Genomic DNA, 16832 nt, shown 5'->3' on the forward strand with positions numbered 1-16832 from the left:
CCGTCACTTTATTTCATTTGACCACAAGGTTCCCGAACAGCACGAGGACAGTCAGTCCCTGGCATACAGTATGTACCAATTCTATTCGTACGGGCTGTTTGCTTTAGTACTTCAACGCACTGCCAGAAAATGATAAACTGAAAGGGATTTTATTCCCTGAACATATATTCAACAAAGCCTTCATAAAACATATATCTACTGTATTTGTTTGCAACCATGTTAACAAAACATGCAGTTTCTAATTAAGAATAGCGCACCCATAATCTTGTATCTTTTCTATTCGTACAAGCAAATTGAACACTTGAAATAAACAAGAAATGAAAGGTTCCTGGAACATGTTAATATCTAGTAGAATGTCCCCTAGCCTTTATAACTGCCTGACATCGTCGCCGCATAGAATACACTAATTTTTTGCACTTGTCCGGGCTGATTTTCTGCCATCCCTGAAGAATCACACTTTTAAGTTCCTCCTTCGTATGCACACGTTGCCTACGTAGATTCCTCTTCAACGTAGTCAAATGATGTTCGATGGGATTTAAATCCGGAGACTGGGGAGGTGTTCTAAGCTGCTTAGGAATGTTCCAGATCAACCATGTCTTATTAATATCAGCAGTGTGTTTTGGGTCATTATCACGCTGGAACATGTAAGCAAGTGGCATCCCCATTTTTTCCGCACCCTGCTTCACGTTTTCCCCAGGATTGCATTATAGCCCTCCTTGTTCATTATTCCGTCAATGAAATGTATGTTACCCACACCTCTGGCCGACGTACAGCCCCAAAGCATTACATACAGGCCACCGTATTTTACAGTTGGGAGTGTATTCACCACATCATTGTCCGTACCAATTTTTCTCCATATTATGTGGATGCCATCTGACTCAAATAGGTTTATTTTTGTCTCTTCAGACCAGATAACATCATTCCAGAATTCGTTTTCCTTATTTATATGCTCCTTTGCGAATGCCAGTCTAAGACGTCTGTTTTTTCTACTTACATATGGCCTTTTCCGAGGGATTCTTCCATAGTACCCATGCCGATACAGGATCCGATGGATAGTGGAGTTGTTGATATTCTTTCCAGTTCGTTCCTCCGTGAATTGTGTCAATAATGGTGCACTTAATTTGGAATCTGTCTTTTTCAGCCGAACAACAAATCGTTCTTCCCTTTCGGTTTTACACTTTCTCCTGGATTTCCTTGGCTTGTTCTTAACAGTGCCTTTGTATTTAAGTTCATCAACCACATATTGCACCGTAGAATGTGTTCTACTGACTATATGCCCAATTTTTCTTAATGAAAATCCTTTAAGTGCCGGTTTATGTACAGTGTTCTTATGCTCCGTACTTAACTCTGCACTCGTACCCATGTCCACCACAGATACACTAGGAAGGAGAGAAACGCACTTGAGCAGACGTATGCCGTCACTGAGACTTTTCCGTGCATCGCAAACAAACAGTGGGCATCATCCTCTCCATGTGTACGAATACAACTGGTACACGCATTTGTCGATGCCGGCATATTCATATAAAATATTCTTGCCTGTATGGGAATAAGTATGGATTTCACTAACGAATTATCATTGACAAAGTATGTTTTTACCCGTAAAGTACGTTTTATTTAAATTTTTCAGTCGTTAATGTGAATATACGAGTCTTCATAAGAAACTGAAGCCTGTACGAATAACAGAGACACATACTGTATATCTCATCATCATCATCATCTGTTTACCCTCCAGGTTCGGTTTTTCCCTCGGACTTAGCGAGGGATCCCACCTCTACCGCCTCAATGGAAGTGTCCTGGAGCTTCAGACTCTTGGTCGGGGGATACAACTGGGGAGAATGACCAGTACCTCGCCCAGGCGGCCTCACCTGCTATGCTGAACAGGGGCCTTGTGGAGTGATGGGAAGATTGGAAGGGATAGGCAAGGAAGAGGGAAGGAAGCGGCCGTGGCCTTAAGTTAGGTACCATCCCGGCATTCGCCTGGAGGAGAAGTGGGAAACCACGGAAAACCACTTCCAGGATGGCTGAGGTGGGAATCGAACCCACCTCTACTCAGTTGACCTCCCGAGGCTGAGTGGACCCCGTTCCAGCCCTCGTACCACTTTTCAAATTTCGTGGCAGAGCCGGGAATCGAACCCGGGCCTCCGGGGGTGGCAGCTACTCACGCTAACCACTACACCACAGAGGCGGACTACTGTATATCTAATGAGCTCAAAATGTAGCATACGTATAGAGCAAAATTCTGTGGTATGAATAGGAGAAATGTCTTTAGCCACGGAGTCCAATAGGCACAGCCCCACTGTCATGGTTTAATGCGCTTCTACAATGAATCATAGTAAATATCAGCACGCATTATCTTTGGTGGGCATTAAACTTCATCCTGTGTCGCAGCGTTGAAAATGACCAACAATGCATTTGATTACGTCTTGTGTTACTCAATAAATCCCCAGTATTACACACGTCCTCATTATCTCCACTCCTGGCCGGGAGAGGTGCTAATCAGATTTGTCCACACGTACGCTGTGTATTGTTCCATTATATGTGAGCTCGCTGCAGGACTGCGACCACTACCATCACCAGTCTAGCAAATAACAACTTGTCATCCAAGGTGTCGAATCAAATTTTTGGATCATCTCTACCATAAACGTTCAGCATTAGTCAGTTCCTTCTCTCCAAAGAAACTTTGTAGTATTATGGTGATGGTGATGACGATTATTATTATCATTATTATTATGAAGGGCTTAACTGCATCCTGATATGGCAATGATGGAAGTTTCTGGACAATGAGAAAATTAATTCTGGGAAAGAAATGACGTGTGTCTTCGAACTTTGTTTGTATTTATTTTCTCACGGAAGTTAAGAAATATATTGTCTTTTATACTGAAGTTATATGATGATGTTATAATTTTCAAACTATTGAACCTGTCAGGAGCTATTCTGATTATCCTAACTTTCATGAGTTGACTTAAACTTGCTTAATGAAATTCATGTTTAGTCACTAAAATTGCTGAAAAAGCTGTCACTGGAAGTCGCGGTGTTCCAGTACTGTTCATATATATCATGTCGCGGTGCATAAGTATGGAAATCTCAGATAAATCAATATATGGTTGTTTTAGACAGTCACTTTCTATTTTGATGATATCAGTTTCTATCAGTTCTGTAAATATGAGAAAAGAAAAGAGGACGAAGTAATATAAGGATATGCTATGTCTGGATTTTCGATGAAATCCTGAAATTTCGATGCCTTCTTTCTTTCTTTCTTTCTTTCTTCTTTCTTAATCTGCTTACTCTCCAGGGTTGCCTTTTCCCTCGGACACAGCGAGGGATCCCACCTCTACAGCATCAAAGGCAGTGTTCTGGAGCGTGAGACATTGGGTCAGGGGATACAACTGGGGAGGATGACTAGTACCTCGCCCAGGCGGCCTCACCTGCTATGGTGAACAGGGACGGGATGATTGGAAGGGATAGAGAAGGGGGAGGGAAGGAAGCGGCCGTGGCCTAAAGTTAGGTACTATCGCGTCATTTGTCTGGAGGAGAAGTGGAAAACCACACAGAAAATCACTTCCAGGATGGCTGAGGTGGGAACAGCACCTCTACTCAGTTGACCTTCCAAGGCTGAGTGGACCCCGTTCCAGCCCTCGTACCACTTTTCAAATTTCATGGCAGAGCGGGGAATTGAAGCCGGGCCTCCGGTGGTGGCAGCTAATCACACTAACCACTACACCACAGAGGCGGAGTTCGATACCTTCACGGCTCAAAAGAAAGGACATGACTTTCTTTGGGGTTCATGACGTGTGGAACGAAACAGACTGAATGGAAACGTACCGTTTCACGAAAACTTCACCCTGCTTCCACGTGTGGAAATAACTACCGATCATGGCTGTTCTAATAATGCGAAAGGTATGAATTACTCTTTACTACATGAATCGAAATATGTTTCAAATGAGCAAGGAAATATTATGATAGGGCCTAGACATTCTGAAGAAAGAATGATGCACCCGGAGCACTCCATGCGATTCTTTTTTTGCTAGGGGCTTTACGTCGCTCCGACACAGATAGGTCTTATGGCGACGATGGGATAGGAAATGCCTAGGAGTTGGAAGGAAGCGGCCGTGGCCTTAATTAAGGTACAGCCCCAGCATTTGCCTGGTGTGAAATTGGGAAACCACGGAAAACCATTTTCAGGGCTGCCGATAGTGCGATTTGAACCTACTATCTCCCGGATGCAAGCTCACAGCCGGGCGCCTTGCGATTTGTTATTCACTTTTAAGACACTGATTTACCTAGCAAAGTAAAACCGGGTGCATTTAGAGGAACACGCACGCGAAATATGACCTGGCAATACCACCACAAAGTAACGTGCATCACGACACCATACCGCAACGTCCGTAGTAGCTCAGTGAGTAGACTGCTTGGTTACAAAACCACCTATCACCATATCGTTTCGATTCGAATCTATTCTTTTAATTATCTTCCCTGTTTTCTTAATTCACTGTTGGTTCACGGCAATTACAAGCAGTGGAAGAGTTTTTCATTACTTCATATGACAATAGCTTGCCACATGCTCTCTATAACATTGAGGTCCTTTAAATTTCATGCATTAATCTACGAGGCACGCAGTGCATTACAATAACTGGTCCAGTGAAATTAACGTAGAGCAGTTTTCTGATACAGACGATGCTACTGAATTCCCCATTATTCTCCATTGGACTTATTTGTGTTATGAAGAGGAAAAGGGTGTTCTTTTACATCTGTAGCACGTTAATCTTATGTTTCAATGTTGAAATGAAGTTAACTGTCAACATTGATTTTATTTAATCCATTTTCCCTCCAGGGTTGGTTTTCCCCCAGACTCAGAGAACCCACCTCTACCGTCCCGGGGGCAATGCCTTGGAGCGTGAGATATTTGGTCAGGGATACATCAGGGGAGGAAATCTAGTACCTCACCGAGGTGGCCTCACGCTTTTTGTGCTTGATGGGAAGATTGGAGGGGATAGGCAAGAAAGAGGGAAGGAAGCGAACGTGGCCTTAATTTAGGTCCCATCCCGAAATTTTCCTGGTGAAAAAGTGGATACCTCGGAAAACCACGTCGAGGATGTCTAAGATGGGAATCGACCCCCCCCCCCCCGTACTCAGTTAAACGCCAGAGGATGAGCAGACCCCGTTCCAGTACTCGTACTACTTTTGGAATATCGTGGCAGAGCCAGGAATCTAATCCGGGCCTGGGACTGGCAGCTAATCACACTAATCACTAAACCACAGAGGAGAACAACAGTGAAAGTAAGACACAATTCCCAAATAAATAAGTGCATTGCACAGAATGAAATGAGATAAAATTCGATACATAGGCTGAAAAAAAGAACGATAAAATTCATACTTGCTAACGGGCCTCGAATACTGGCATTTGCGTTTAATACTTTTCCACATCCAGAACTCGTCTCACTGAACTAACTCCATAGCATAGGCATAACATTGTGTCCCTGATACCTGTGCAAACCAGCGCTGCACGCAGTTACAGTGTTGCCAGGGTCTCTTTTGGAAATCCCTGTTCTCAAACTTATGGGCCAGAGAAAAATTTGCTAAATCAACATGGTGCTCATGGTGAACTGAACTTCATTGTGCCCATTTTGGATGGAGATTTTTTCTTGCAAGTTGTTTTACGTCGCGCCGACACAGATAGGTCTTATGGAAGCGAAGGTATACGAGTGGAAAGGAAGCGGTCGTGACCTTAATTAATGTACAGCCCCAAAATTCGCCTGGTGTGAAAATGGGAAATCACGGAAAACCATCCTCAGGGTTGCCGACAGTGGTAATGTGGTGAACGAGTACTGGAAAGGTGATATTCGTCTTGAACTTTGTCTGAAAGTAAACTAAACTTGAGTCGCTCTTACGCCCTTCAAGAAAACCTCCCTCCGTACCTGACTCCAATTAGTGTACCGCACCCCACCCTACTCTCACTTTCTTCAAACTAGACAATGGTGAGAACATTTCGTGGTACAGAAGGAGTTTTACTTAAAACGGCACCGAACTAAAGGGCTATCGGTTAGAGCTTATGTCGCCTATATGAATAAAATCGTGGCCAAATTAGTGTTTATAAAATTGCCATAAAGTAGTAAGCTTGGATTATAATAGTGGACTTACATAAACAGGCATAATTACTTGTTAACGATTCGTTTACTTAAGAGCGGGAGGATAATACTTAGCCGTGAGGGAATATATCATAGTTGCCATTGACCAAAATATCACAGATTATGACGCTAATTAAGAATGCAACATACAAACTTTCCATTCTGTCGAACACACCAAAATTTCAATATAAATTAGAACACTATAAACATATCTGCATACCTTTGCTGGAGGGACCTAGTGTTTACAGTGGGCTAAGTCTTCTGGTATAGGCTAGGGCAATTGTGTTACTTTCAGTGATCTGTCTCTCTCTTATCCTTGGCTTTGACAATATGAAAGTGACTGATGTATGAGCGATGCTAAAAATGCCATTCCTTATGCAGCCAATCCCTGTAATGAATGGTGTGAAAATGTTGCTCATAGGGTCGGTTGGTGCATGCACTTACGTAGGCTTAGCAGACTGATATGTAATAGCAATTTCTTACTCGGAGAGGAAAGCAACAGGAAACTAGCTCACTCCACTTTTCGCTATACGCCTCTTCAATGATGCCTAGGCCATTTATGACTGCTGATGGCAGATCTGTTGAGGATTAAACCAGCCTTAGGGCTGAGGACTGAACATACATACAAACATATCTATAAAACTATACACACTATTGTGCAAAGAATGACATGTTTCGTTCTACGACAACTTCGAACACTATCAAATCACTTAAATCATGCGTATGTATGTATAGTATTGTTTACGTTGTGTAAACTTGTCAATGATGGAAGGTTAAGTGATAATATCAACAAGTATTAAATAGTGATTGTATAAGTATTCAACCATCACCGTATTAACATAATGAAATACCTCCGTACTTACGTATACTGCCGAAACTTAGTAGGTTGTCTACAAAAGCTATTTCAGGACTGTTGTCATCGATAGGTTAATAGGAAGTTTTGGGCATAGCATACTAATCTGTGGAACGGGGAGGAAGAATCGGATGAGGAGCGAGTGCAACATTGTGGATCCTTGTTGTGCAGGATCAAAATATAAGATTTATGCTCTACGTAAGTGAAGGTCTACCATTAACTGGCTCAGCCACTCACTCGCAGAACATGCAGCTACATATAAAGGACCCGAACTCACCAAGGAATTGTTCATCTGGGAATTCATGAGACGGGAAATCCGTAAGGTGATCAGGACTTGTAATGTTTGTCCAAGAATCAAACCTAATACCGGTAATTGTTGGTTCAGGAAGTATCCGAAAGCACTAATTCCAGATAAACCTAAGGGAATCTTGAATAAGTACATATACGGATCACTTACGAAATCAAAGACAGGTAATACAGTAGATACATCGTGGTTATCATAGATATCTTTTCCAAATATACCATGCTTTTACCCATCCAAAACGAAAACGCTTGCAGCATCTCATAGCGACTCCAGAGCAACATTCTACAAGAAATGAGGAAGCCGATATATGAGCATTTACTGACCGACCATGGAACACAGTTCATATGCGTGGAATTCCCTGAGGTGTTAGGAGGAATGTGAATCAAGCACATATAGAATTCCATACCACACACTTAAGCTAATTCAGCTGAAGTGATCATGAGTAAAACAGCTACGTTTTCCCGAATTTACTGCAGTGACCGCAGATCGTCAATTCCACTGCAAACGAATTCACTCGTCATATTCCCGTGGTACTGCTTAAGAACGTGACACCCAGCCGACCTTGGAACCAGCTGCTACAGATTCCAACCGCTACAGATGACACACCAGAGATAAGAACAATGGAAGCCCTAAAGAATTACGAAAACACGCTGCTTGACTGAGAGAACAACGACAGAGGAACTCAACATTCAGATAACCTTTGTATGTAGGAGATTCAGTGATCATACCCAAACCAGCGGTACCTCAACTTATGCTGAAGCTTTATGCTAAGTTTTGTCCATTGTTTGTAGGACCGTGCCGCATAGTCGAAGAGATCATGAATGGAGCTTACAGAGTTATTTGAATGAGCGAAACAGAAGGAGGGATCTACAATGCTCACAACCTCAAGGAATACTTCGCGAAAGAAAGTTAAAAATGAAGTCTTTGTTAGAATGATCATTTTCCCAAAAGGAGGGGATTTGTACTTGTTACACTTGTACAGGAATTATTATTAAGGTAAAACGTGCATCATTTCAAACACTATTTCAGGACTGTATTTGGTGACAGCGGACTTAGCATCGGCAGTCTACATAAGTATAGAAAATCTTCATTATGTCAATACTTGTAAATTCATTATTTATCAATACTTATTCACATTATCACTAAACTCTCTATCTATGACAAGTTTACGCAACGTAAACCACACTGTGCATATTGTACCCTTGTGGGGGTGTAGGCAGCGTCAATCAATTATTTACTAACGAATATATTACATATACGCTAAGCATATAATATTTTATATTGTACAGATCAGTTCGTAGGGGGTTGTGACATCCACACAGGCTTCTGTCTCCACTAGGATCAAGACATGAACAGGAAACACAATAGCAAGCAGAAGTAGTGTACCCAGAAGTCTTATCAAGATGGAACGAGGATGCGATAGTTACATCCGAACGGGTAGGAGTGATATAATATATCTTAGGAACATTGCATATTTCACGAGAACGGTCGCGGTTGTTCAGCATTATTATACGCTAGTGAATAGTCGATTCCAAAGTGATACCTAGTCAGCCGGCAGGAATGCGAAAATTAACGGAAGTGCCGGGTTAGAAACTCGAGTGCGCGCCAAGCCGTTGAAGGTGATACCGTTGTATCACGAGTTCCTTAATGCCGAGAAGGAATGAAGAATGTATGTTTACATTAAATGGGCCAAACGAAAGGGCAGAAATGTAAAAATTTCTTCGTAAATATAATCGTGTAAAATTTTTACAAGGGTTCATTTTTGTTTTGCAATTTTAAATGTGTCAAATTGATGAGTGTGAAGGATTACCTCGTTATGCTAGCAGTATGACTTGCTAAACTGTGCGGGTCATGTGCTCCTCGTCCGGTTTAGCAAACTACAGGCAGGCATGAGTACCACATCAATTTAATTATGTAGTTTTACTAACGTTAACGGGAGGAATCATATTCTTTCATAATGGCAACTTGAACGTTAAGCGAGCCGCTTCCCGGCTCGTCCAATTCAGATATAGGTAGACAAAGGGGCAAATTAATATGTAAATGATTATATCAAGCACTCTTTATATTATTGTTTATTTTAATAGTCAATTAGGGTTGGTTTTGTTTTTCAAGTACTTGAAATTGTTCTTTTATTGATTGTGAAGGAGCATGATTAATTTAAGATAATTTGGGATTCATGTTAGGTTTTCTCCAGATCTGTTAGTCTGACTTACAGCATGTTAGGTTCTCGTAATCATTATAGATATTAAAGCATGTTGTATGACAATCCAGAGGTACCAGATTGCCAGTGAATTTTAATGCTGTTGTACAGGATTGATGTACGGTTGTTTTAATGTAAATATCGGTGACTATGTGTACCGTGAAGTTTCGCCAGTGGACGTCAGTAATAATAAAAATCATTCAAAATATCTAAGAGATAAAGGGACACGGGTTATGTCTAAATGAGTGTGTAATAAGAATACTTTGTGAATAAGGCACGGGCCTGAATTTTTAGAATGACTTCTAGTAAATTGAATGGGGAGATAACATGTGGCACGTGGAAACCTTTAATTCATGCAGTAAAATAATTTCATTAATTATTATTTGTTGATTTAATGGTTCGGACTCGATAATAAAATAATGCGTTTAGAAGCGATATAGTAGGGTATGATGGTCACACAATGTTGCAGGCCAGGAGTGAGTTAGGCCCATTTTTTATTTTGGAAGAGGTGGGGGACAAATTCGGGCATGAGATAAAATTGAGTCTACTGACATTGATGATAAAATAGATGAATCCCGAGACCTACATCGAAATTGTATGCCGATTCAGGTGTTAAAAGTGGCAGAATGTTCAAGGATTAATTAAAAAAATAATTTTGAAGAGTTCCAGAGAAAGAAATGTACTTCAAATGAGAAGGAAGGAATAATTCAGCACTTGCAGTGACCGGATGGAGATACCCAACTGCGGGATGCCGTGGGATTATAGATTTGTCTTGAGAGGACATGGGGTCCCCATAAATTAATTACAGTACGAATTGAAGAAAGGGTGTGTTTGATTACCGTCATTGTGTCCCGACCGATGTGAAGTCCGAAGTTGGTTCTTCATCTGGGATTTAACATGTGTGACTAAATTATAATGATTGGAAATTAAAATTGAAAAATAATAATAATACTTCAAGTACCTAAATCGTGATTTAACTTAGTGCCAAACAGGATCGGAACCTTAACGGTTGTGGATTAATAATAACACCAGTTAACTGCTGTAAAACAATTCATAATATTTTAGAATAATAATAAAAATGAGAACGCAGAAGAAGAAAAACTTACAGTGTTATTTATGATAATAATAACAATGGTGAAACATTAAATTAAAATACTAAATCAATGATGATTCCGGGTTAAGATAATAATGATCTCCAATGATGATAACGGTAATAATAATCATAATAATAATAATAATAATAATAATAATAATAATAATAATAATAATAATAATAATAATAATAATACAATTAATAATTTTTATGGATTAATTCCGAAGATGATTTTGACGGTGAATAGGGAAGTCGGCTTGCGAATTGATGTAAATAATCTCAACATGCCGTAAATAGGAAGGCAATTTTTAAGATAATGTTGATGGTAAATCCCTACATCTGGATATGTAGTTTAGAGTCCCTTTGTCGAATTCTTTCGGTTAACTGTATCATGTCTTGGGTTAAGAACCCGGGATGCTATTGAACAATAATTTATGTGCTCCCGCACTCCTTTCCAACAGGTAAATTGTCTAGACCATTTTGATCGTGGTATTGTCATGAGGGTCGTTGTTTAAACCCTCGGCGATCAAAGGTTCAACCACCCAAGTGGATGGGTGGTCTACAAAGTGTAGAATTTTATGTGTGTTTAATTTCAGCAATGTATCTGTAGGATTTATAGACAGATATGGGTCAGCAAATTTTGTGTGTTCCAGATAATATTTGAATAAAATGTTCATTAAGCATTTGCAAGGGAACAGTTCTAAATTCTTGTTCTTGTAGACATTGGTAAACCCTTGGTGAATGCTTAAATTATTCATCCCTTTTCGCTTGGACGGAGCCTCCCGTTTTTCACTTTTGATCTCTTTTTTAGTGTAATGATATTTGATTTCATGATGAGCGTTAACCTTAATAATTTGCGTGCCACATTCAACCCTGTAGTACTAATTTCATTGCGCCTATATTTAAAGGGGAGATTCCGTATCTTCATTTCTTTGTTTGTTTGTTTGTTTGCGTCATACATCGAACAGTAACACCCCTGAGATAAATGCTTTTTGGCACTCAAGCTATGGATGGGTACATTTTTTACGCATGTTTTAAGTGATTTGAATCTGAGGATGTTGTTGTTGAACGAAACATGCCATTCTTTGCATAATAGTGTGAATTTCTACAGAAGTGTTTATAGCATTATAATTGATATTGAAATTATTGTGTGTTTGACATATTGAAAATATTTGTTACATTAAATATGGAGGCACATCGTCTTCTATTTCCCATATTTCCCTGTATTTAGCATAGATTTTCAACATATCTCTGCAAACAAACATTTTGATTTTGGGACATGAAGATAAGCAGTGGAAGTGAAAGTGTAGAAAGTGTTGACGGACATTCGGAGTCTTACGTCACAAGATTCACAGTATCAGTGGCTTTAGTGCAGGGATTTTCATGACATAATTAGTATGGAAATATGCATTTACTTACGCCCTAGGAATACCAAAATATAACATACATCGAAATATGTCAATGAAACTTTGAAATATGACGTAAAAGAAATTAAATATCGTTCAAAGATTTCTTTTCTTAGGATACCAACATCGGACTGAGAACATTTTCATCACTCACTTGTCCTGTCTATTTTGACAAACTGCCGGCAAAACCCGCCATCTTCAGAACATAGCTAACCACAAAATATTTATTTGGAATTGCAGTCCGAATTAACCGAACACAAACAAATTCACCTAGTATTATCGGCACAAAATAAGCGAATGACAATTGCTGAACAGCTGAAACTACTGTAACATGAACAAAATGTATTTTTATACAATTATTGTGCCCTAATACGGCTTAATGATAAATATAATAAATTATGTATTTATGTGACCACTAAGGAAAGTGTCGTTGTGTTGAAAAATGTTAGAGATGTGTTTCATTTTAAATGAGTATGTAAAAATTGACCAGGATAAATATGACATGACACAGAAGTCTGAGTCGTACGTTATAAGGTGGAATATAATTTAAGTTCATTCTCAGACACTGCTTGTTATGAGTGTCCTAAATTCTTCCTTGGAAGGTACATACAGGCCTTAACTATATATAAAAACAGACTACGGCTGCGAAAGCGATCATACAATTCAAAAATAAACCCAGAGAATTATTGGTAGGCGTAGAATACTGAAAATCCTCATATACCACCGTAATATATCTGAAATATTGTACCCGCTCAAAGCCTGAGTCCCAACCAGCATTTATCTCAGGGAGTGTTACGGTCCGAATCCATCGCAACTACTACTCAATAAAAAATATAATGTTTTGAGATATAAGATCTCAAACTAAATGTAAGGGCGCCATCCAATCAGTACTACAGGGTTGAACGGGACACTCTAATCTTTATCTTTAAGGCTCATCATAAAACACACAAATTATATATATATTCAGATCAAAGGGAATTTATGAAGGCACCGTCCTAGGAATGGGGACGGATATTTAAACGGTCACCAAGGGTTTACTATTCTACAAGAACAAGAACCTGGAGCTGTTTCCTTGCAAATGCTAAAGGAGCATTTTATTTAAGTAATCAAATGAAATTTTACAGACAATCAAAATCTGTTGACCCTTGATTTGCCGGTAATTTGGCAAATTATTCCTGAAAATTGATTACATAATATTTGTCACTTTTGACCACCCTTCCATTTTGGTGGTAGAACCGTTGATATCTGAAGGTATCAGATTTACCTTCGTTAACACCATGACCCTATTTGATCATGGACCAAGAACCTGTTGGCTAAGTAGGCGCGATCACATGGACCATGTTATCGCCTCTACTTTAATTGAGATGAGACCAACCCGGGAAACTACAAACTCTCCCCGGGTTCCTAACCAAGATATGCTAATCGTTAGTTGAAGGAATGCGACAAAGGGACTCTAACCTAATGGTCCAGATGTAGGGATTTGCCTTCATTTACACATATTAACTTAACTTATTATTTACAACCAATTGAAATTATTCCGTTAATTAGCCAGCTGACTTCCCTAGTATCATCCATCATCATCATCCGAAATAATAAGAAAATTAAATAAAATAAAAAAATATTTTATTAAATATTATTTTTATTATTTTTATTATTATTATTATTATTATTATTATTATTATTATCCTTATCTGTGGAGATCATGATTATCGTAACCCGTAATCATCCTCGGACTAATATTTCAACTTTTCGCGATTTTATTTTATTTTCATCTGAAATAAATAAAAGTACCTTCGTCGATTATTCTTCTTCTCCTTCTTCAAATATTCTCCTTATTATTATTATTAGTTAAAAATCTCAAATTGTTCATTTCAACTCCCAACATCATAATTATGTCCAAATTTAAAAAAAGTAAATTCTTCCAAAAATAAAAAGTACCTATTTTTATTTTTTTTTATTATTATTATTAAAAAAATATAATTTCGCCTGTTACACGGTAGTCCACTCTTAATATGTTTAACGCATAACCCCTTTTACAATTCCTATTTATTTTATCACTAATCAATCCAGATATGATTTACTTGGAATATTATTATTACTTCTTTCGAGAATCTTTATTTTTATTCCCCATCTTTATAATTTGGTCACATACGTTCTCTCCCAAACAGAAATCACCAAGATCCGAATTCACATCGGTCAGGACATAATAGTGTTCGAATCCGCCACCTTATTTTCGTACTGCCGTTAATTCATGGAGGCCATATGCTCCTAAGACAATTCTCAAATCCCATAACATCTCGCAGTTGGGCAAATACCTCCAATCTCTGCAAGTGTTAAATTATTCCTTCCTTTTTCCATTTTGAAGTCCATTTATCCATTGGAACTCTTCAAAACATTTTCACAAATTAACCCTCGGTGTGTGGACTCTATTCTTCCACTCAATACACCGGTATATAAATACAACCTCTATGTGGGCCTTAAGATCCATCTATTTCTTCATCAACACCAGTACAATTCACTTTCATTTCGGGGCCGGATTTCTGTCCCACAAAACTCCAAATCTCAACCTTTGGCTCAAATCCCTCTGGATCTCAAACATAGCGTGACCATATTATAACAGTGCCTATCTCGTTTCTACCAAAATTATTTATGGTTATTATGGAGTCCAAAAAAACGTTAAATCAAACATTTAGTGTTAAAACCGGATTCACTGCACAAATTATAATTATTCACGGCACAGGTGATCTCCACATTTAAATTACTTTAATTTGCAATCATACTATCCAACTAGGCCCGTGCCTTTATTCTCAAAGATTATTATTAAACACGCCTTTACACATTACCAAATTCTAATGTCCTACTTCGACACTTGTACAGACTATTATTATTTTGTCCACTGGCGAACTTCGCGATATTTACACACATATCAATGGACTTCATTCCGTCCCACAACAATTTAAATCACTTGGCAATCCTACCTCTGGATTATCTTAACAACATGCCTTAATATCTATAAAAGTTCCGATAACGGAACCCCACTTTGGAAGCACTTCTAAATTAATATTTACATTATCTTTATGTGAAACGTGCTCCATAATCATAGCAAACAACTCAAGCACTTGACTGAACAACTCAACCCTACTATACTCTATTTAATAATCAAAATTATGATGAGTGCTTGATCTAATCTACATATTAATTTGTCCCTTTGTCTATCTATCTTTGAATTTATACGAGCCGTAACGGCTCGTTTCACAATCAAGTTACCATGATAAAATATGATTTCCTCCCCCTAACGATAGCTATCTATTAATACATTAAAAGGTACTCAACTCTGCCATTGTAGTCTGCTAAAACCGGACGAGAAGCCATAGCCCCTCCGGTTTTTAGCAATGCATTCCGCTGGTGTTCATGCCAGCTTGAAGAATTAATCCTTGACCCTTTTCAACTTTACACATTTTGAATAAAAACAAATAAATTAGCTGTTGCACTTTGGAATAATTTCCACCCTAAATTCTATTCACAAATTTTACACTCTCGGCCTTGTATCTAGCCCACTTAATGTAGATTTACATTCTTCATTCCTTTCCCGGACACTAGGAACATGGGATACCTCGGGATCCCCTTTACAACGGCCCGTGCGCGCACTTGAATTTCCCGTCTCACGTTCGTGTAGCTGACCAGGTATCAGTTTAGAATCGACTGTTTACTAGGTGACATAAACACTCGTGACCGTTCTCATGTAACGCACTTCCTAATCTGTTGGTAGAATCTCACACTCCGTAAGTTATGCTTTACTGAGTCCTGTCTATTTGAAACACTTCATACTAGTATACTGCTCCATACTGTACTATGAGCTACATCACGTCATGAATCACTGTACTATGTAACAATATAATACTTCGAACTCTACTCCATGAGTAAGTACACACTCGCACCCCTGGCGTAGTCACGGCTCGAACGCTTTGTCAAAAGTAGTCACGTACCACGGGCGTGGTATCCGCCCGAACACTTTGTCAGAAGTACTCCCGTCCTAGTGTCCGACCTCATATTTATACTTGTATCCCCTCTCTTCCGAGTTCAACGGAGGTCATCTTGGAACGCACAGTCCCGATATCTTCATACGACAGTTTGCAGTTTGGCCGGTGGCTTATATATATGATCCAATGATGTAATTATGTTCTCAAATGCTCTATACCAATTCTCAACTATTATCGTTCGCTGGTAATGGATATATTCGCGAATTTAGCTGCCGTAACCCGGCTCGGGGTTTCGCGCTCTATTGTGGCCTCCTTTGCCTTCAGCCAATCAACGAATAGCGTCCATGAATTCTCAGAATCACACCATGCAATCTCCCGCAATTATTAACTTTATATCAGTTTTATGGTATAGTAAGGTTCCTAAATTCCACTTTATTCTGAATCGATACTTCACTTTTTTCTATAAGTTTAATCCACGGAGTTAGCCTCGCTAGTGCTTCTTACAATCCGAAGTTGTCGCCTTGCTTTGGTCAAGTGAATTTTTCCATTGGTCCACCTTACCCACGTGACCGGGAAGGCTCATATTTTTTTCTACTAGTGCCAACCCCGTGTCCCACTCCGGCTAGTTACATGGAGATACCTCGCCATCATTTCTCAGAATTTTGCACACGGCTCCCTGCGCTGTTGCTACTACCAAGACTGCCCCGGGCTAGGAAAACTTTGGCAACAAGCTAGCCTCTCTCTTTCCTTGTTGTGACAAATTCTGAGAAACCTAATTCTGTCCCCCCATTGTGTTTGTTAATCTCACTGGAGACAAGAGTCTGTGGTATGGTGAAACCTGCCATCTCGGCCTGGCCTGTTCTTACTGTAC

Source organism: Anabrus simplex, chromosome 2 (assembly GCF_040414725.1).
Source record: "Anabrus simplex isolate iqAnaSimp1 chromosome 2, ASM4041472v1, whole genome shotgun sequence".
Lineage (NCBI taxonomy): Eukaryota > Metazoa > Arthropoda > Insecta > Orthoptera > Tettigoniidae > Anabrus > Anabrus simplex.